Source organism: Rhineura floridana, chromosome 13 (genome assembly GCF_030035675.1).
Source record: "Rhineura floridana isolate rRhiFlo1 chromosome 13, rRhiFlo1.hap2, whole genome shotgun sequence".
Taxonomy (NCBI): domain Eukaryota; kingdom Metazoa; phylum Chordata; class Lepidosauria; order Squamata; family Rhineuridae; genus Rhineura; species Rhineura floridana.
Genome location: NC_084492.1, coordinates 39,147,258 through 39,169,517, shown reverse-complemented (window position 1 = coordinate 39,169,517; position 22,260 = coordinate 39,147,258). Strand labels below are relative to the sequence as shown.

At 42.9% G+C, this 22,260-nt stretch overlaps 1 protein-coding gene across 4 annotated transcripts in view; it reads left to right on the top strand.

Annotated features, from left to right (window-relative positions):
• The first annotated feature begins 8,316 nt into the window (after positions 1-8,316).
• BANP (BTG3 associated nuclear protein) overlaps positions 8,317-22,260 on the top strand; it is a 199,721-nt gene continuing 185,777 nt past the window's right edge. For 2 of the 4 annotated variants that reach the window (XM_061594509.1, XM_061594513.1), the window contains exon 1: positions 8,318-8,472. The gene's annotated coding sequence lies outside the window, so the exon portion shown is untranslated. Of the gene's footprint in view, positions 8,473-22,260 lie in introns of all 4 variants that reach the window. The other 2 variants (XM_061594512.1, XM_061594510.1) reach the window with 2 other exon arrangements.

Genomic DNA, 22,260 nt, shown 5'->3' with positions numbered 1-22,260 from the left:
CCTCCAGATACCAGAGCAGAGAAGGGATTGTGACATTTTGCAGCGAACTGTGACAGCATCCAGTACTTCCACAGTGCTTTGTGGCCTTTTGTATTCAAAATTTTAGTGCCTCTTTTATTAGGTCGCATAAACAGAGGCCAGCCTTCGCCAACCTGGTGCCCTCCAGATATTTTGGACTACAGCTCCCATCAGCCCCAATGGCATATGGCTGTGGTAATTGGCTTCCTGTAGCTTGAGCCAATTATTTTGTGTCCTGCAATCTGGGACGATGGCGAAGAGATCCTAGCCCTCTTCTGTGTGATACCCGTTCAAGAACCTGAAGAACGCTATCATATCTTCCCTCAATCTTCTCTTCTCAAGGCTACATTAGGTGTAAATGTGGCCTGTGGCTGACATACTGGTCCTTGGAGGCTGCTCAAAGGAAATGAAGGGTGTGTGCGTGTAGAGAACTCTTTGTCTTAGGCACTGTAAGAAAGGGGGAACTGGCCAGGATGGACCCAAAAGTTCAAGCATCTTTGCTAAGTTTCAGGAGTCATGTTCAAATGGTTTTACTCCAGGAGGCCTTTGCACCATGAATGTAGTTCTGTTCTTCCACTTTCTGTTGTTTTGATCTATATTTTTAATTTTCTGTATTGTATGTTCTCTTTTTTCCCTGTACGCTGCTTTGACATGGTGAAAAGTGGGATATAAATTGCTTACATAAATAAGAGAGCCAGAGTGGTGTAGAGTGTTGGACTGGGATCTGGGTGACCAGGGTTCAATCTCCACTTGGCCATGAAGCTCAGCTCAGAAGAATTTCCCCCCCCCCGTAACCAAGCTTAGGATTCTGTGTTCTGTCTCTCCAGCCCCCTGTTTCTCATCTATAAAATGGGAACAAAACAATTACCTACAGCAGGGAATTCCCAAACTTTTTTTCCCCACAGACCAGTTGAATATTGCTGAGGATCTTGGCAGACCATTAATGGTTTTTTTTTGGTCTTATTTGTTTCCTTGGTAATTTGTTATGTATGACTGATTTCACGTTTACTATTGGATAACATATTTTGTTGTTGTTGATTCTATGTGATATAACTGAATAAAAAAATAAATGCAGCCCTCCCATGTGAATATTTAATGTGATAGATGTGCCATCCCCAACCTTCAGCCACAAATCCACAGACACGGTACGGGCCACCTGAATGAAGCTCATGGTGGTTTACAAAACACATCTTGGGGATCCCTGACCTAGAGGGCTTTGTGAAAGCGAATAAGATGTAGACTGCAATGTTCTTGGCTCATTAAGACTGCAATCTGAAGCATGTATATTTAAGTTCCATTTAAATTAGTGGAATATAGTTATGAGTAAACATAAAAAGGATCACGCTGAAATGCATTGTTTTTAATCATTATTATCTGGTCTAATTTAAAACAAAAACGTAGTAACAGAATAGCCCAGGCTTCCTGAACAAAATTCTAGTTTGAGAGAGCAGCAGGGCATGGGAAGTGAGGTTTGTTAGGCTGTTGGCATTGGTTTCAGAAAATATTTGGAAAAGCTAGGAGAGGAGAAAAACACTGTCAGAGATACATATTGAGTCATACAAACTGTATGTACTGCAATGGGAACAAATGAGTAGAAATTTCCTATGGATTCGCTTTAACAGTAAAAAGATCTGGAGGCAATTGTGCCTCTAGAGGGAAACTGAGAAACAGAAAGATGGTGAATGATAGCGAAAGTATGACATGGTATACCTTTTATGGTTAGAAACTGTATACTGTATCATGCTTTTAACTTGTGGGAGGCTTTATAAACCTTGATCTTGTTTTCTAATCAAGAGTAGTTTTTGCAGATTAATCTTTTCCAGGAAACATTCCAAAATCCAGTCAAGCAATACCTTAGGACCAACCCAAGTGTCATGAACTTGCTCACTATTTTGTCCAAAAAGCTTAAAAACTCACTCACTATTTTGTGACATTTTGATTGACCTTAATGCCAGACTGTGGATTTTGGATTTTTTCTTATGGATCAGTACAGCTTGTTTTGTTTTTCAGGCTTCCAAGATATATGTTTTTCTTAATGAGATTCGTTAGTGCAATTTGTTCCACTTCATCAATTGACTTTGTTCTGAAGGGATTTAGTGCAGCTTTGTTCTGTGTTCAGGCTTTTCCTGAAAAATAAGCCTGTCAGTTTTAACTTCTTTCTCTTTCATGGGTTGGCCACAAAAGACCCAAATGTTTGTTGACCTGGCTGCAAATGCAGGTTCCTTAAGTGAACGATGCATCTGCAGATCTTATACAAACTTGGATGAATCATGCTGAGTGAGTAGCAAGAGGTCTTGTTTGTTATTTGGTAGAAAAGATTTCTATCCTGGGGGCAAACTATTCCCTACAATGATGTGGGATAAGGTTCCAAGTGCAGTGACATTTTTATAGGAACTACTATTTATTCATTACATTTATACCTGGCCTTTTTTCATTATAGAAGCCCAAAGAGGCATACATGTGGTTCCCAGGCAGCCTCCTATCCAGGCGCTGACCAGACCCAGGACTGCTTAGGTTCTGTAAGGTGGTGGCCTCATGTGCCTTCAGAGTGTAGCCTGGGACCAATAATGTGTATTGCTGAACATCATCCCATGTCATGGGCCAGAATGCCAGACAGCCAATGGCAAAAGGTTTATTCTGAACACCACAAAATAACCATTGCATTAACAATATGTATGGGAAAGTCCTATCTCAGCCCTGGAACAAGTAAACTAAAGAAGAGGATCCTTCTGAGCATGCACAGAGTGCATTTCTGTCCCAGTGATCAACCATAGCCTGCCCTTGCACATCTAGAATTGGGGAAGAGGTTTTCCAGTGTGTTTTCTAGGTAGTTTCAGCCCCAGCACCCGTTTGTAGAAATCAGGCACTGGAGGGAGTTCCTGTTCCAGAGGCAATTTCAACCGAGCTCTTGCTGGAGCATGAACTCTTTGTTTGCAATGGTACACTAGCCTTTTCCCCTCTCTGATATTCTGAAGAACCTCAGTATTTATGCCATTGGTATTCAGAATGAATTGCAAGAAAAGAGAACTTTTCCTACCCAATTTGGCTCCTATTAAGATAGCTAATGTCTTACATGCATTTTTATACTGCATAACTGTTGCAGATGAAGCTTTCACCAGACTTACAGTTACTAGCTCACACATACCAACAACCTCAAACAGGTGACATTTTATTCCTATGCATCTGGCAATGTTAGAAATCATCTGAACAACAGTAGCCGAAGCACCCAGAAAAATATGAACCTTCATAGTACACAGATATGTTCCTCTGGTTATATGAACCAAAATTTGATGTCTCTAACATATGCACTACGTTCCCTTTTGCAGTCATTTAATGCCTCTTTTTATATCTTCACAACAACCATGTGAGGTAGGTTAAGGCTGAGAGTTGGTGACTGACTCAAATTCGGAAGTGAGAAAAAACAATGAGAAGTGAGATTAAAATAGGAAACAGCATATGCTGCTCAGAATATTTTCTTTTTGTTTATTAATGTTGCCAAAATGTTTTTGTTTGTGTTTTGCTGAGAGTTGTGGAACTACACATGTTCAGAGTATTTTTTGCAGTCCATGAAAGCTTATGTAATAATAAATTGGTTAATCTTTAGGATACCTCAAGATGTATTTTCTGGTACTTTATTTCAAGCATTCCTTTTTTGGGGGGGGGTATTTTGGGAACCTCACCAGGACCCCCAATCCCTGGCCTTGAGTGAATCTTCTTTGCCACTTCCATTCCTCCTCTTTCTATAATCTTCTGAAATTATCTTCTTTTGTTTTCTCAGATCATTCACAGTATAAAATTCCCTCTGCTCATGTGAAAGAAAAACAATCCCCACAATTTTTCTTACATTTCCATAAATGACTTCCACCCTCGTGGTTTCTGCTGATGTGATACCCCACACTCACCCAGATGCCAATGGAGCAGTTTTAATAAGAAGGACAGCAAATAAAGATACTTACACGATGCATATCTGTTTTTATGGATGCAGGTAGCCAAACTGCATGGCCTTGCAGGTATCAGCAGTTGCTGCCCCCAGAGGGTTGTCAGTTGCTTGCTCAGATGTGCCAAATTAATTACCTTCTGGTTGGTCAGAAATACCATTTTGGACCAGCACCCAAGGCCTCCAGTTTGGTTTAAGGCCAAAGGAACAAGCTGTAATAGTACGCTGAGAATGATCAGACTTAAAATAAACCCATTTCTGCTTATGGACTATTCTGATTGCACAGGGGCACACCCTTAAAAAAAAGCCAAACAAATAGTTAAACTTCAACCCATCTGTCGGCAGGATTCTTCATTGCTTCTAAGTTTTGGTGGAGAAGCACCACTGGCTGGCAGTTGCCCGCAACTCTTTGAGCTTTTCACGCAGAGGTGGCCCTGAGAAATTCTCTGCCTCATCCTCATGTAGAACACTCATCTTCTCCTTCCGTTTTGTGTCCTGTGTGATGCTTTTATGTTTTGTGGTACCTTACATTTCTTTTGTTTCTTTTTAAAGATAATTAAGCTTGTTCGGTATCCATCCATGCTATGCAGTTTACAGATGGCAAACAGGCAGATGAAGGACAGCACAGTTGTAAAGAGCAGTGATGATGTGAATGTGGTGAATGCTCTTCTTGGGGAGAGTGGTTGCAATGTCAGTGACAGAAAAAGAGGAAAACAGAAAGGTTGCTCCCTTCCACATCAGTCTCATCATTCTGCTTGTCGCTGCTCTTTCACAATAAGCTGGAAGCAGAACTCAAACAGTTAATTCATGCAGCAATGCCCTCCTCAGGGCTAAGACTCACTCTTCTATAAAGTTTACTCCCAAGTGAAGTCTTCTTCAGCAAAGGTCCCTGGCAACTTTGCTTAATTTTTTTTACTTTTTCTTAATTTTTTGGTGTTCAATGGAGAGTTTGCTTCTCCAGATGGGGAGCAGGCAAGGATCTCTGGGCCTTACATTTCGTCAGCAAGACCTGGGAGCAAATAAAGTATGTGAGGCATTCCTTAATGCATGAACAGCTGGAGTACAAGGGTTGCTAGAGGGCCAGGATGGGAAACCTGTGGCCCTCCAAATGTTGCTGTACTATAACTCTCAGCAACCCGGACCATTGGCCGTACTGGCTGGAGCTGACGGGAGTTTGAGTCCAACAACATCTAGAGGGCCACAGGTTCCCTCCTCGGCCAGAAGCAATTATGTCCCAGATTTCAAAGGGAGCACTGCCAGACTGGGACAAAGCTTTTTCTTCCTTGTCAAAACAAACACCTTTAAAGGTAACTCCACCATTACCACCCAAAAGCTCTTTGATTTTGCGGACTCCCAAAAAGCCAGTGATGTTTCCCCTCTTCCACTTTTTGCCAGGGATGAATGGTCCCATGAAAGTGGTGCGTGTGCAAGGTGGGGGAATGTTTATTCCGGTTTGACTTTATACAGACGGCATTGAAACATCAGCTGAGAAATAAAACCAAATGAGAAACAGGGTATGCTTAGAAAACGAATAATTTTAAAGAGAAAGCAGCTGCTAGCCATACTTGCCAGGAGAATTTGGCTGTGCTTTGGGATTCCAGAGGATTTAAACAAGGTGAGTTGTGAGATGTTTGTGCAGCAACTAAAACATGCTGATACCCTTTCAAGCGGTATTTTTGGAACACGGAAAGCGGCCTTTTGACAGGGCCACTTGATTGGTGAGGAGGTTTTTTTGCAGATGTGTTCTGCAACATGTCATTGACACAATAATAGGCCATTAATGGTGTATTTATACTGGAATGTCTACATATCATTCCACTTTCTTAGTGGTTCTGCAACGCTTCCCCAGTGTAACAGCATTATTGCCATCTGGAGAGGTACTCTTTGTGCCATAGCCCAGCAAATGCAGGACACTCTCCACCCCCACCACTGAACATTTGCACAATGAAAAGTTTCATAGTTTTAGCAGGAAACTACAGGACATGCACCTATTTCCACACCAAAACGATTGCAGGCACAAAGGGTATTAAAAGGGGGATTGTGTATAATCGCCCAGATAACATCATGAGCACAAATCGTGATGAATGTCCAGAGGGGGCCTGTTTATCGATCCAACCCGGTATTGTCTTCTCTGACTGGCTCAAGGCAGGGTTCAGGCACAGAGAAGAGACTTTTTGTCCCCTGCTGCTACCCAACCCTTTTAAGTGGAAATGCCAGGGCTAAGCCTGGGATCTTCTGTAGGCAAAACAGGAACTCTACCGTGGAATATTGGCGCTAAATATCGGCTTGCATGCATTTCACAGAGCTGCCTGTGAGTGTCTTCCGGGTCTCAGTGCAAACATGACCTGGCTGTTGCTCCCAACTTTGGAAACTGACACTGTGCTTTAGTGCTCGACAACACGCAAAAGTCAGAAGTGAACCCTACATGCAACGACTGGGGGGAGGACATTTGCAGTGGGGCATGCATCCATGCCCCACCTCCTTCACACTTGAACAGGGCAAGAATAAGAATCCCTAGGTAACTTTACGAACTGGTGCCCAAATTTGCTTGCTTTTCTGATAATTCTCCCTCTTCCCTTTCATGTCATGTATCTTAAAGTAGAGGGCCGTGGCTCTTTTGTTTTTTAGTCTTTGTACAGTGCCCAAGAAACTTTACGCACTTTATAAATTAATAATAACAGTAATAAGAATGCACATATATGCTTTGGACACATAATCTGCTGTACATTCACTCACGCTGTATATAAATGCTAACTTTTACGACAATACTTTTAAATTTTTCTGGTCTGCGCTCGCAATCTGAAGACACACTATTTGTGTTCCATGGGAAATTACTGCAGACTGTGAACATCTATGATTTCTTGACCTCTTCATGTGGGGCAACCTTTGCTCTGCCCCGTGCAAAATTGTGTGCACAGAGAGTTAATTTTTTACCTTAAATTATACATCAGGTATCTAGAATTTGCCTTGACTAATAATAATAATAATAAACCCACCCTAAGCTGATAAATGAGACTCTGGACAATGTGTGTCAAACACTGATTCAGTTGTAAACAGCAGGGAATCCCATGGCTCTGTTAGGGTAAACAGCCACTTGCAAGACCAACAGAGCAATTTAACTGAGGGGAACTGTATTTTTATTTCTTCTGTTTCTTATTTAGTATTTTATTGTATTATAATTTGAATCATATGGAATATGATAAAATACTGTATTCAGTGATAGTTCATTTAACAAATCCTCCAGGAAAGAAGCTTCTTTTAACAAAGTCTTTTTTGGGTGCGTGGGTGGGGGTGCACACTCTGACATAGTCAGAATATGGCTCCTTGTCTACTGGATTGCTGCTGCTGCAGCCAGCTCACTCACGTGTGGCTGGAATGGCGCTCCTTGCCAGGTGGCGCTGGTGCCTCCGCAGCAAACAGTGCTTTGGGTGCCCTGGAAGTGCTGTTTACTGCAGACATGTCTGCTGGCATGTAGGGGAGGATGGCAGAGAGAGACAGAGAGAGAGAGAGAGAGAGAGACCAAGCACAGACTGCCCCTTGCCTGCCTCCTCGAGTGTAAGGAGAGGAGAACTGTGCCCAAAGCTTTAGATTGCTAGCAAGATGCTCCATGATAAATGACAAAGGCAAGGCAGGCATCCCTGGATGCATTTTGGAAGAAGTCTTCAAGGGGTCCGCATGCAAGGCTGCCCTGACCTAGTCGTTTCATTTCAGACATGCGGATTGTCAGTTTTGAATAAAAAGTTTGCTGAACTGTGTCGAGCTACTCTTCTTTTTTGTGGTGTAGGAACCGATCCCTATTCCTTCCATGTTATCCCTACCTCTGGTACCAAAGTTTCTGTTAAAAAAGTACTGTCCCGGAAGCATCTCCTTCGCTGAGTGAGGCATTACTGTATAAGAAAGAAAAGAAGCAATAAAAATACAATTAAAATCACCTGTCATCTAGGACAGCGCATTCCAATGGCTACAACAGGCAGAGAAATCGGGGCCCCCAAGACCCTCGACCGTTTTCAGGGGGGGCGAGAAAAGCAGCAGGATTTGGGAAGGCCACCCCACTTGCTTTCTGAGGCTTTGAGCAATATTTAAGCACGGACCGATGAAACTTCCTAACCATCTTGCCGCCTAGTGGCCTCGCTGTGACTAAAAAGCTTTCAAAAAGCCTGAAAAGAGAAAAGGCGTCCCTGCCGTTCGAGGACTACACTCCCCAGCGTGCACTGCCTCTTTCCTTGGGTCCTACAACTCCCGGCAAGCTTCGGGGATCAGGCTTCGCGCGCAAGGCCCCACGGGATTCGTAGTCCGGCCCGCTCGCCCGCTTTCACGGCTTTGGCGTTGGGTTGGCTGCCGCGGAGCCAAGGCGGGTGCCTTTCATTGCGCCTGCGCGGCGTCTCGGGGCAGGCAAAGGGGAGCGGCGGGGCTTTGCGGCGCCTGCGCGGTGGCGACTCCGGAGGATCTCTCGCGAGGAAGGACGCCATTATCGCAGCCGCCCGACCAAACACCACGAGAATTCGGCAAGGCAAACGGTAACCTCGCTTCCCCCCGCGGCTGGCCGGCTGGCTGGGGCTGGAGCTCCTCGGCGCGGCGCCCTCACGACGCCGGAAAACCTGCCCGGTTTCCCTCACAGCGCCTCGGCCGCTGGGCCGCCGGAGGGAGGGAGGGAGGGAGGGGCCTCTGCCCCCCGCCCCCCGCCCCCCGCCCCCCGCCCCCCGCGCTGCCGTGAGCCGCTTAGCCCCTCCCGTTCTGGAACGGGAGGGGGAGGAAGGGGATCCCTCCCCCTTCCACGAACGTATATTATGTTCTGTATATTTATTATATATTATAAATGGTTAGGTCTGTGCGTGTGTGTATGTATCTGAGTGTCAGCTTCCTGCTTTGCATATATTTGCATACCTTAATAAATAATTAGCATTTTAAAATTTCTTTAAAAAGTAGGGCTGCAACTTCTTGACCTCTCTTAATAATGTATATTTACTTGATCCATATGGCGCCATCATAGCACGTGGGGTTTGGGTTTTTTTTTATTAAATTGTTAATATTTTTAGGAACCACCCTATTAGTGTGATGTTCTTAAGGTTGTTTTTAACTGTTTTTAATTATGTGTTTTAAAACTTGTAACCTGCCCTGAGACTTTTGGGTGAAAGGTGGGTAATAAATTCTGATAATTCTAATAATAAAATAATTATTTTAACAGAGCGCCAGAAGACATGTCCTTGGCCCGAAGGGCTTACATGCTAAGAGATGGATGCAAGAGAGACAGTAGATTAGATTTTAATTTGTATGCTGCTTTTCCACAGAAGGAATGATGATCAAGGTGGTTTGCCATATAGGACGTGAAAAGCAGTAATGGAGGGAAGGGAGGCAGGAGCAGAATGTGGGGCAAATGTGTGTAATTGATTAATAAGTTTTTTAGTGGATGGAAAACATTCTCCTAATTAGGTGGGCAGAAAGGCCTGCTTCTGTCTCTGTGCCTGCTGTTTATCCTGCCACCTGTTGAGGGGTGGTGGCTGGGGCAATGGGCTTTCTTGGTTGCTGAGCCTGGGCTTTGGATGCAGCCCACCCTCTCTCCCTTCCTGATAACATTTTGTCATCACTTAAAGACTTTTCTTTGTTATTACAAACTTTTGGCCAGCCTGGTGTGTATGATGGGATTACTGTTCTGCTGCTGCTTTGTTAATTACTTGCTGTCTCTGCTTTTGTTGCATTTTTGGTTTAAGTATATATTTTTGAAATCAGCCTTGACTGCTTTAATAAAGTGGAAAGGCAGTTTATTAGTGTTTTAATAAATTTTAATTCAGTATCTGCCATCAACAGTCACTGTATCTTAAAAGAGGCAGTTAGTTGCTCCTCTTGTCTTGCCTGGGAGGAAATGCTTCTGTCAAGATACTTGCTATGGGGGCATGATGAGCCCATTAGCTAAAGAAGGTTCTCTCAAACTGAGTTCTACTCAGAGTAGACCCATTGAAATTAATGGATCTAAGTTAGTCATATCCATACATTTCAGTTGGTCTACTCTGAGTAGAATGACCCTGGATACAACCCAAAGTATGCTGCTTAATTTTTTATCCATGTACAAGGTTATGCAAATGAATAAACAGATTAATTGACTTAAGATTTTTTGAATTGGACAATGGCCCTGATTTTATGAGTAGACTTTCTGCAAAAAAAAAAAAACCTGGCGCTCCTGAGGTGTGATTAAAAGATAGAGAAAAAGATAAAGTGAATTCAACAACATCACAAATAACAACATGGTAAAAGCTCTTTTAAAAAGCAAGCAATAAAGCAACTAGTGGCAAATGGCAAAGAAGGGTTTTGAATTGGTGGCAAAAAATATAAGGGATTTACTTAAACTGACCTCATATTATTTTTACCTATTTTATGCACGTTAAAACACCAATAAGGATGCTTATTCCCCCTTCCTAAAGACTCCTTGAAACATGGCTACCCGTTCTTTAGTATTTGCTCCACCACCACCAACAGAAATGGCCATCAGAAAAACTAGTTTTTGCCAGGTTACTGGGAAGTGTAGGGCATTTCCCCGAAGCCACAGATACCTCTTCCCGTTAAAGAGCGTTGAAAGCATTTTTATAAACTACTATCATGTTGGTAGTTAAAACAAGCCTGGAAGATAGGTCAACAGATGAGTGGGTGGGTAAAGTGAAAGTAGCCTTGGTCAGATATAATCCAGTATCTTGTTTTAATGCCCCAGGAGCACCCCTGCTTCCTCCCTCCCTTCCTCCCTTGATATGCTTGGCTTCTGCAAAGCTGTCTTGGTTTCTTAGACCATAATTTACTGTGACCTCCAAACTGGAACTGGCTTAACGAGGGTTTCATATCCTGGTTTGTTAGGCTCCCTTAAACATCTTTTTCCCAGCTTGGATGTCAGTGGAAAATGTGTTTTTACAAAACCAAGGTAGCTTTATCAAAGCTGGGGGTGTGAGGGAAGGGGGCAATGGGAAAGAGGAAGGGGAACATGCAGGTGCACCACTTCTTCCCATGCAGAAAAAACAAAGGTTATTGACATGGGATTGTTAACATCTGAATCAGCCCAGGGGGTTGTCTAAGAAGCCACCTCATGCATTCATGGCAGAGAGGAGATCGAATGAGGGACTTTAATGGTTCACAGCTCTGTCTCCGAGCCACAACTACGTTATGCACTCTTACTGGGGAGTAAGTCCCATTGAACACAACGGGGTGCTCTTTTGAGTAAACATGTATAGGATTGCCATGTAGCTCTCACTAGTTAAGTGGAGCTTCTAAATTTTAAAAATGATAGTGTTTAAAACTACATAGTTCGTTTATCTGTACTGCCCATTTGTAAAAGAATATAAATCAACAAAGAATAATAATACATGTATTGTGTATAATATACATTGAAACTGACTGGAGAGAGGGGGGTGATCAAGTTGAATCTGTGTCATTGTATGAGGGTGAGAGTCAACATTGTGCCATCAGATGTAACGGGACTTCCCTTTTCCTCCCCCACCCCCAATCTGGTCTGAAGGATCCCCCAACCTTAGGACTTAGTTCATCTGATCTTGATGGTATCAGAGTGGATAACATTTTAGAAACACGGTCAAATTACCTCTGTTTTTAGTCTTAACTCCCAGTTTCTTCCTTGGCTACAAGTGCTTGGCTCGGGGTCTGCAGTGAATAAAAACAAGTTTCATTTATTTTGATCAGATGTCTGACACTTGTTCAAATGTCAAAAACCCGATTGAATGTTAGAGCTTCAGTAACGCACCCATGTCCACATACGTGAAATTTGATTGTGATGTGACACAGAGAAAAACATCTCATGAAAGAATATTTGATAACATATTTATTCTTAGCCAGGTCTGATATTTTTACATAAGTGTCCACTCCTTTTGATATGCTTAGCCTTCTGGATAAAATACATATAAAACTCTTATGTAAAATATATAAGTCAGTATAGCGTTAGGACAGGGATAGGGCCTCTGTTGGCCTCTGGATGTTATTGACCGCCGGCTTCCCTCAGCTCCAGCCAGGGGGCTGTAACAGGCAAGCTCAGCATAGAACAGGGACACGCAACTTGATTATCACTGTTGGGGGGGGGGGGACAGTGGAAGTATACCACAAATGTATTATATGCAATTGACTATTAATGCCATTTTGATGGTTTTGCATGACCTAGTTAAATGCCAGGTATGGTGGTAGATACATTGCATTTCTCTGTTCTTTGATGCAGAATTTGTTTATATGGTTCTGTCAGTAAATTTGATAATAGGATAACAAGAGCAAAAGGCAGCTTACTCTTTAGCCAGCCAGGACAGGAAAAGCAACAGTAGGGTGGAGATGGAAGAGGCAAACCATAGCCTTTATCTTCATAGATCACAATGTGGGATTAGAAGTGGATTCTTGGGACCTTTCACAGATTACCAGATCCCTGAGCACCCTATTTACATGTCTGAAGGGGTAAAGTACATAAAACTGTTACAATTTTTAGCCCAAAGCACAGAACCACCAGCTAGTTGCTGTAATAATGAAATGGGATTAAAAATCAAAATAATTAGTTCAGCTGGCGATACTAAACACCCTTGGAACCAAGGTCTGTGGAAACCAGCGGGGCTTGCAAGTATGCATATATTTATGGTCTGAAGGTACATGAGGCCCCCACCTTGCTGAAGCCAAGCAGGCCTGGGTCTGGTCAGTGCCTCGATGCATGACTGCCTGGGAATTGCATGCACGCTATCTTGGAAGAAAGGTGAGATATAATGTAAGAAAGTCAAGTAAATAGGGGCAAAGAGGCAGACTACTGGTCCTTTAATATGGAAGAGTTGGGAAGGTCCATAGTTCCGTGATTTGCATGCAGAAAGGCCCAGATCCAGTCCTTGGCAGCTCTAATTGAAAGGATCAGGTAGGAAGTGGTGGGGAAGGATTTTCCTGGCCCAAGAAGAACTGCTGCCTGTCATGAGAGACAGTGTTGGTCTCAATGAACAATCTGGCCTGGTATAAGGCAACTTGCTATGTAGACAGTCAGTCAGTCTGTGTGCGCCTCTTGTTGAAAGATGACTGAGCCCATTCTCCCTTTTCCCGCTAGAATCCATTCCACCATTTCCCTGTTGGAGGGTCAGCTGCTTTTATTCACTGCTTCTTTCTGTTCTCATTATTATCCTTTCATTTTTACCATCTTCAACAGAAAAAAACCTATAATGACAAGAGTTTGCTGTTTGGAATTGCAGTGGCATAGCCTTTTGCTTTTGCTGCTCAAGACACTCTTGATTCCTTTTGTGAGGACATATTGGTTTTTCACTAGATGGCGCCCTTCCCTTGAAAATCTTCTAACCATCTTCTGTATTATCTTGATAATGGATACAAGTTTGACATCTTAGCTACTCAATGACTGTAGCAATTGCTTCCAAATAGCTTTTGTCTTGTCGGTTTTTTTTTTTTGGTAAAACTGTTGGAAATCTTCTGAAGGATATCTGAAGTACAACCTTCTTTAAAATAAATATTTAAACTCAGAACTGTTCTGCTGTGTAATTTGTTTTGATGATGTCAATCAAATCAGTTTGGCAAAGTTACACCATAATCTGTGTTCAGATTCCCTGAAGCATATTTACAAGTACAAGCAATCTCTATCTCCCTTGCCCTGTGATCTGTATTGTTAAAATAACCAAGCATAGTCCAAGTGTGACTATGGCAATTGCATTCTGTGCTTGCTTACTTATTCGTAAGTCTTGCTGAGAGAAATGAAAGTTTCTCTCCATAGCTATGTAGAGGATTACAAACTTCATTTCTCTTCTTGGTTTCTTCATTTTGTCCTGTTTATTAACTTGGGGTGAAAAAGAGTTAGACATATGGTTTAAAGTGTTGAAACAGTATATTGGAAATGTAGGAGAGCACGCCCTTGGCAGCCTCATACAGTAACGGCATCTAGTGCTTGGGTTTATTTTAGATGGCTGAGATCTGTGAAGCAGGCTGGAGTGCTGGAGCTTACCTCCCATTTCCCTCCTTTTCCTGTGGGGCTGAGTTCCAGTCCTGCAAGATTCCCTGCACAGGATAGGAGCTCAGCCCCTTTGCCCTGCTTACTGAGGGGTGGGGAAAGGCCATCTGTATTGCTGGCTCCTTTCTCCCAGCCCCATCCATATATGCGGGCCAGGATGTGGCTCAGAGTATGCAAATGCCATTGGGGAAAAGTTCTCTGGCCTGGCTTGCTGTGTGCTTCTCCCAGTCCTTTGGTTTCAGCTTCATACCCAGATGGACAGGGATACTCTCAGTGCACCAAACAAGATACCATCTTTTACTTTTAATCCCTGCCAATTGATAAAGTGTGTCAGGTGAAAATTTATGGAAGTGGATAACTACATCAAATAATACACCCTCCACCCTGAGGAATTCCATCTTAGGTTGGCAGTCTTCCTATATTAGTGTAAGGTTTCTACAGTTCTCTTCCAAGCACCGCCCCCACCCCTTGTATGTGACAAACAGCAGTATTACTTCTCTGTGGTATTCTAAAAACAGCCATCACCTTTATTTTAAGAGTTAGTCTAAATACTTCGGGTAATTCGAGGTAAGATGTGTCCAGGTTGTTTGCTCTTGGATCAGTGTGCACAAACATTTTGACTTACAGACCAGTTTCCTACTGAGAAATGTCTCTCTGCTGTGAATATCTAAATCCTTGGTCAAGAACTTTGGGTAAATACAGATCATTTCGTCCACTGCACCCCTTCCCATTTCCATGCTAGTCATACTATCTTATTTTCTGCTAATATTTTATGGGTGCTCCTGTTGGGAGGCTGTTTGCCTTAGGGGCCAGCGCTGCAGTCTCTGCAAAGAGCTGAAATGGGGCAGAGCTTTTGTCTGGGTTCTTCCCATGTAACTGAGCCAGTGGCTGTGATGATACTGGCTGCTCTTTCCCTGTGTCCATGGGTCAGTGTGGGGAGGGGAGACATATCTAACCATGAGGCCATGTAGATCCATGGTAGACTTTAAAATTGCAGTGAGGATCCTAAGAAAGGGCAAGTGATTGTGAAGTATGTAGACAGGGAACATGTTTGAAAAGGGTGGACAGAGACAACCAGTTGCCAAGCACATTATCTGTGGCATATGCACGTGTAGCAAGGAGAACTTGAGTTCATGTTGGACCCGGCAAGTGGCAAAATTCTTACCATGTGGGCGGATGACTGGTTTCCCCTCTGTATGTGTGCCTTCCATAGTAAGTTCACACCTTCTTTATTGTATTCACTTAAAGTTGAGGATTTGGAGGATGTTTTTGAAATGGTCACTTTGAATGGAAACAACAGCCCGTATTTGTATGGTTAAAAGAATTCCACAGTATTTCGGCCTCAGTTCTTCGCTCATTATTTTAGGTCAGCAATAGCAGTGCTTTTCAATCAGCAGTTCTTGTATCATCTGGCGCAGTATGAAATACCACCAATTGAAAAGTACTGATCTGTGGGTCACTTATCTGTCACAGGAGACCACAAACCCTGTAATTTTCACGTTCTCTTATCTTGGAATGAACTTGTTCATCTTCTGATTCATTCCCTGACCACGTAAAACAATTAGCAGTGGGAGTCAGTCTAGTCTTTGCTATCTCAGTCTTTCTCAGTCTTCCTCAGTCCTCCCCCCAAAAAAGTATTTTTTTAGAACTTAGGGTTGTGGTATGGAATACATAAAAGGTGTGCTCTTTGCCCAGAGTGAAAATAGGCCAATTTGAAATAAACCACCTTCAGACTATGAGTATGAAGCTGGCTTGTTTCAACAAACCATAGTTAAGATTAACCATAGTTTAGGTTTGGGAACCAATGGCAAACTGTGGTTAATCAAAAACAAGCAAAGGCTGCTGATCTAATGGGAACAGGGAGGAGGCAGTGTTCAAGCCCAAGGTTCACCTAAGCTCGTTCTCATCATAAGAAGCTGTAGTTTCCCAAATGCACACACTGATTTGGAAGGGTTTGTGATACCCCATGGCTACTGTGTCCTTTTAGATTGTCCACTTAATAATCCGAGAACTACCCAGACCTAGAGGAAACACACAGTTCTTCATTAAACTTCATTTTCAAACTCAACTGCATTTGATACTTTGTCTTTGCGTAACTGTAATTTTTATCTCTTATTTTTCAGGAGTTAGGGATTTTGTTTGAAGGCTTTCAGCAACCAATGTGATCTGCTGCCTTCCTCTGCTTGGCATCTGAGCTTGGGTCTTTGATCATTGGCTTGTGTGCTTTGGAGGACTGATGTGTGCACTTCGTCTATACCAAGATGCAGCTGGTTTTTGCATTCCCAAGTGACGTGGAATGAGAGCATAAAGGACTCAATAACTTGTTTGTAGGGATAACACACCTTTAGATTTCTTCATAGGACTGAAATGGCATTACTTTTTGCACAAAGAAATGTACAGGGCAAATGTTTTTTGCCCTTAAGGCAAAATAAGGTAAAGACGGCAAAGGATGATTGTTGTTAATAAATGGTTTCTTTTAATCACATGTATCAACTTGGTTGAGAGATACTGACCTCTTCAAGATCCACCAGGGAGCTGAGCTCTGTGGTTGAGGAGAAGCAACATGGAACATTTATCCCATACTCTATCCGCGGCATCATTCTCCTTTAGCCCCCACCCAAGACACCTCTACCTTGGATAGTTGGACATTCAGATAAAGTAGACCATTGTATCCATATATTCCAGAGACTTCATGCAAGATAACACAATAAGAGGCAAGGACAGCATAAATACTGAAAAAGTACAATGCATTTATTTTTAAAGGTTGCCATACAATAGATGTTTTCATTTAGAATAATGTGTCTGCCATTTTAGGGAAGATACCACAGGAAAATGTCTAGAAAAAAGAGCAGCAAAAATCATCAAGGGAGATCAGCAACTTTCCTCTGATAAGAAGCTTAAGAAGTTAAGGATTTGTTTTTGTCTTTCAAAACAAGAAAATAACCAGTTAGGAGATACGTTAAGAGAGTGGGAAAATACTAGAATTCAGAGTAATAAAATGAAAATTGATAGGACAAAAGGAAGTACTGCGCACAATTTATGGTATGGGATATGATTATGAACACTAGCTGACCTTATAAAATAATTTGACAGTTTCATGGTGGGGGAGTCATGCAGCCATTAGTTGAAATAGCTAAATACCCCCTCCATGTTCAGTGGCAGGGTGCTCCAAATACCAGACATGATAAAGAATAGTAGATGGCCGTCATCATTGTGTCCTGCTTGTGAGCTCCCAGGAGCATCTGCCTGGCTGCAGATCAAAACAGAATGCTGGTTTAGATGGACCTTGGTGTAATCTTTCAAGGCAATTCTTGCATTACTGTATTTTGCTGAATGCTCAGTAGCTGTGTAAATGATTTGACCCAGTCTTGTAAATTAGCCCACAAAGGCAAAAATGTTTACTAGACTTTTGTGGTCTGGAAGAGGAGTGATGGAGAGCTCTATCCCTTTCGCAGCTGTCTTGTTGCATTCTGCTTGTTTTTACACTTGGTGCAGAGGAGGGACTCAGCACTCCATCTCACTTGCATGCAGTTCCTTGCCGCTTACCAGGCTAGTGCTTAAATGCAAGAGTGATGTGTATTATAGTAACATTTGGCTATTTGCCTAAAAATTAAACATAGACTTGTTTTGGCTTATTCTGGCCAGGAGATCCCAACAGATTCACTTTAGAAATAACTTGATTGCTGTAAGTCTTGTGCTGAAGTCCTGTGCACACTTACTTGGGAGCAAAGATGTCAGAGAATTCTGTCAAAAAGAGAAAGAGGAGTGGAAATTGTTGATGTTGGCTTATTAATCCATGTCTGGAACAGAAATCAATCCACTGAATATGATTGCTATTTGCTACTGTTGCTTTCAGTCCACAAATGACATGCAATTGATGCTCTCCCCCCCGCCCCCCTTTGCATTGCATTTCCTTTGCATGGAAATGAATGAGGTGGGATAACAACAATTACGTAAATAACAATTTCGCCAAAGCGGACATTGAGATGAACAGTGTAGTTTTGGGTGGAATATGAACTGCCGTGTAACTGAAACAGTGCTGCATGAACAAATGTAGGGTGGAAAGGAAAATTGTGCTGCCTTACATCCCTACTTGGGAGTAGGCACTAACTTCCATGTAGGCTGCATGTATAGGCATTTGTATCTTTCTGGCTAATCAAGGTCTTTGGACTACCTATACATGGAAAGATTCCAAAGAACAGGTCTAGTTTTACATAAGAAGAGCCCTGCCGGATCAGACCAAGGCCCATCCAGTCCTCCATTCTGGTCTCAAACTGAATGATGATTCATGCTCTGGACTATGCAATATTTTGATGATTTTGCGTATTTTTAATTATTACAATTGTTTGTGATTTATGTTAATAAGAATGTAAAGTACACTTCAGATTCCAAAGAAGCAACATCTAGTATTTAGGAAGTTGTGCCATAAGGAACTGAGAAAACACCAACATGGCATATACGGAGTAAAGGAATAAAACTGAGTCAATATCCGTATTTTAGGCTGCCGGGCAGGGGTTGCCAATCTTTTTGGACCGGAGGGTACATTTGGAATTTTGAGAGAGTGCTGGGGGCGCCAGTCACAAAATGACTGCCATGGGGGGAGGGCGCATGGCATAACAGAAAATTACAGAGTAGTCATGGTGAACCTTTTCCTATAATTGTATTTCCATGCTAGAAAAGGCTTGACCTGTTGAATTTCCACCTGCTATACAGCTGTTAAAGGCACAGGAATCCTGTTTCTCCTCAATGTCAACCCTAAATGAAAGCCTGGGCTGCCATCTTGAACCCACTTTACTGGAAGTAAGCCCCATTAAATGCAAAGAGACTTACTTCTGAGTAGATATGTATACTGTTATACTGTAGGTTAACTATATATTGAATTCTTAATGAGTCCCTGGTCTTTAGCTCCTGCAAAGCAGGAGGTACATCCAAGCCTCTGCAAAGTTTTCACATTTGCCTGTTGAGGTGAGAGAGATTCTTTAACATTCACCCACACTTAATGTGTAGTAGTATTTGCAGAAAATAACTTCTAGACATTTCCTGATCTCAGGTGAACCCAGGACGGGAATGATGCATCCTAGTTGCTAGTGAAAAAGGAATGGCAAATTATGGAGATTCCAAGGCCTAGAAAAAAAGACAGAAGCAGGAACAGGACACTAAAAGGGAGGGCAAAACAGCAGCTGTTTAGGACCCCAGGATTCCTGTTGCCTAGTGTCCAAACAATTCACTTATCAATTACAGCTCTGACCTGACTCAGGTAATAAAACTGCAAAAGCAGTGAAGCTGTCCCATTTCACATAAATCACATAGAAGGGTACCCGCATATTTCCTCATAACTTTCTTTCAAGGAGGACTAGAGACTTCCTTTTTAAAAAAAATGAAAGCACAGATTCTGAACTACCTGCTGAGGGCACCACTGAAGGCCTTCACGGACACCATGGTGCCTGTGGGTGACGTGTTGGCAACCCTCATTCCTGGGTGATTAGTTTCCTGGGATTTTCCTAGTCCAGATGCAAGCAGTCTTAAAAATAGCTCTGAAAGGGGCAAGAAGGAAAAGAAAAAGTGACAGAAACTACAGTTAGTAATCTTGGGCTTGAACACATACGGGTTCCTCTTTGTAGTTTTTTGAGGGTGCCTGTGCAGCATGAAATCTCCCTTTCCAGTGAGAATCCTTTTGAGATTTTACATCTTGATGAGATCTAGCTTTAAAAGTGGCACACAAACGATCCTCTGAGAATTGACAGGACTCCTACTTATAACATGGTTGACCTCTTACTAAAGGGCTGTTTTTTATTACATTATGCATATTAATCAATGTTACAACATGTTGACATATGATGTCATGGGTTAGGGAGCATTGGGGTAGCATAAGATGACTAAGATCTAGCTGCCAATGGATCTGTAGATAAGAGCCAAGTTTAGGGCTTTTGAATTTAGAAGAAATCACGGAGGTGGCTGGGTTTGTAAAACCGTTGTTAGTTGTCCACGTCAGAGTTGGATGAAGGGCAAGTGGGCTACTAAAGGATGGGGCTGGAGCTGGCTGCCATTTAGTGCCTGAGAAAAGAAAAATGATGCATTAAATAACTGTGACAACTATGTTGCAGAATGTTCATAATTTTTCACTTTTCTCTAGATTTATTTTACTCTCGTTTTGAAAGCGTTGTTTTCATCCAAAGTCTTTTTTTTAAAATTACTGGAAAAGAATTTGTGTTTGTGCAGTAAATTGCTTCAGTACCACAAACATGCCTGATAGAATAAAATTGGTTCGGAAGGCAGTTCAGTGACTAGAAAAGCCAAGAATTGCACTTCAAATAAATACCCTTTAAGGGTCCTGGAGAAATGTTCTTCGTATCTTGACTGGTACCTTCATTTAAGTAATTTTTACTTTATTTTGTATGTTTTATAATAACTCTGTCAGAATTCACGTGTTGAGTACAGATTTTAGATTAAGATGTTGACGTTTTGGGGTGAAAATGTTACAATTGTATTTTTTACCTATAAAAATGTTTGGGCAGTTCTGTTTTTTAACTGAGATTGCTTTTGAGACCGGGTTCTACTTGGGATTGGAAAACAATTACATATTCTTTGATGCCATTATGAAATATTTAGGTGCCCACCCTGTGAGATGATGGAAGAAACATGTCTGTACTTAGGTGCCTGGGATCTGTCTCCAGGCATGTTATAACCCTTAAATGGCAAAGGGTGCCAATCTTGAAGGATATACAGGGCTTTTGCACTTTTCTATATTTCTATTTCTGTTACAGCTGTCACTTGAAACAAGAGTTAATAGGCAGAGACATTGTTGTAGCTATGCATTCTGAGCCAGAGTTTAAAAGCAGCCAACTACGCAGTAACATTTATAGGGCATGGGCCAGTTTTCAAAAATATGACTGTTTGAGTTTTAATTGACTTTTTCCTGCTTTGTCAGATGTCACATAGGGTTACACCACAATAGCCATGTGATCCTAAACATGCTTCCTCAGAAGTAAATCCCACTGAACTGACTTACTACCTAGTGAGTGTGTTGAGGACTGAAGCCCTAAATCTCTTAAATCTTTGTTTTTCTCTGCAACAGACTAACGTGGCTGCCCCCTGCATTTGCTTTTATTGTTTCTCTTAACTCAGAGGTGGGAAACCTCTGGCTGGCAGACCGGTCTTGGCCCACCATGGGGTCCAATTTGGCCCACAAGGCCATTTCCCCCAAATCATGTCCACCTGTCAATCAGCCGCTATCACTGGGTGTTGCCAGTGGGGGAGGGGGGTTCAGTGCTGCTGGGTGCTGCAGCTCATTCCCTGCAGCAAGTAGGATTGAACCTTCCGCTCATCAGTTTATGAGTGGAGAGTTCAGTCCTGCTGGGTGGTGATGCTTCATCAGCACATGCCTTGTGGGGAACGTGCTGGCAAAGCAGGCACCTCTCCCACCCCATGGGTCAACTGACAGGTGGGTGGGATTACCCATCTATCAGTTACCTGATGTCATGACCAGCTGCCAAAGTTGGCCAGTGGAGTGAGGGAGGTAAAGATGTTGTGCCGGGACAAAAAAGGACCCCTCCCATTGCTTAACTTAACATGTAAGCCGGGAGTGGGAACCCTTTTCAGCCCCAGGGCTGCATTCCCTCCAGGGTGGGGAGAACATGCTAGTGATGGGTGGGGCCAGGGGCAAAAATGGGCAGAGCCATAGACGCAACTCTTCCTTTGTGCAATAGATAATGTTCCAGCCATAAAAAAGCAAGAGATTTCTACCCCCCACCCCCTCCGTCTCAAGAGGTGGCATCACAGTTCAAGGAGGCATTCCAGCTAGGCAAAAGCCCTTAAAGGCTGGAGTGGGGCTGGTGAGGGGAGAGGCCTGAGGGTCCAAGAGGTATGGAGGGTTGCCTGGGCTGAAGGCCCTCGCTCCTCCTGGAAGTGGCCATTTTAGTTTTGCAAAAGGTTCCAAGTAGAGAAGGAATTCCTAGAAGGAATAAATGAATAGAATTCTGTGTTATGAAAAAAAAGGAAATGGACTGCCTTCAAGTTGATCCCGACTTATGGCTACCTATGAATAGGATTTTCGTGGTAAGCGGTATTCAGAGGGGGGTTACCATTGCCTCCCTCTGAGGCTAGTCCTCCACAGCTGGCTAGGGCCTGCTCAGTTGGCCACAGCTGCACAAGCCAGGCTCTTCCTTGTCCGCAGCTGCCAGCTGGGGGGCAACTGGGCTCCTTGGGACCGTGCAGCTTGCTCACGGCTGCACAGGTGGCAGGCACGTAACCCTGAGCCACTCACTGTGGGGGTGATCTTTAGCTGGCCCTTGACGCCCAGGAGACACGAGCGGGGATTGGAACTCACAGACTCTGGACTCTCAGCCGG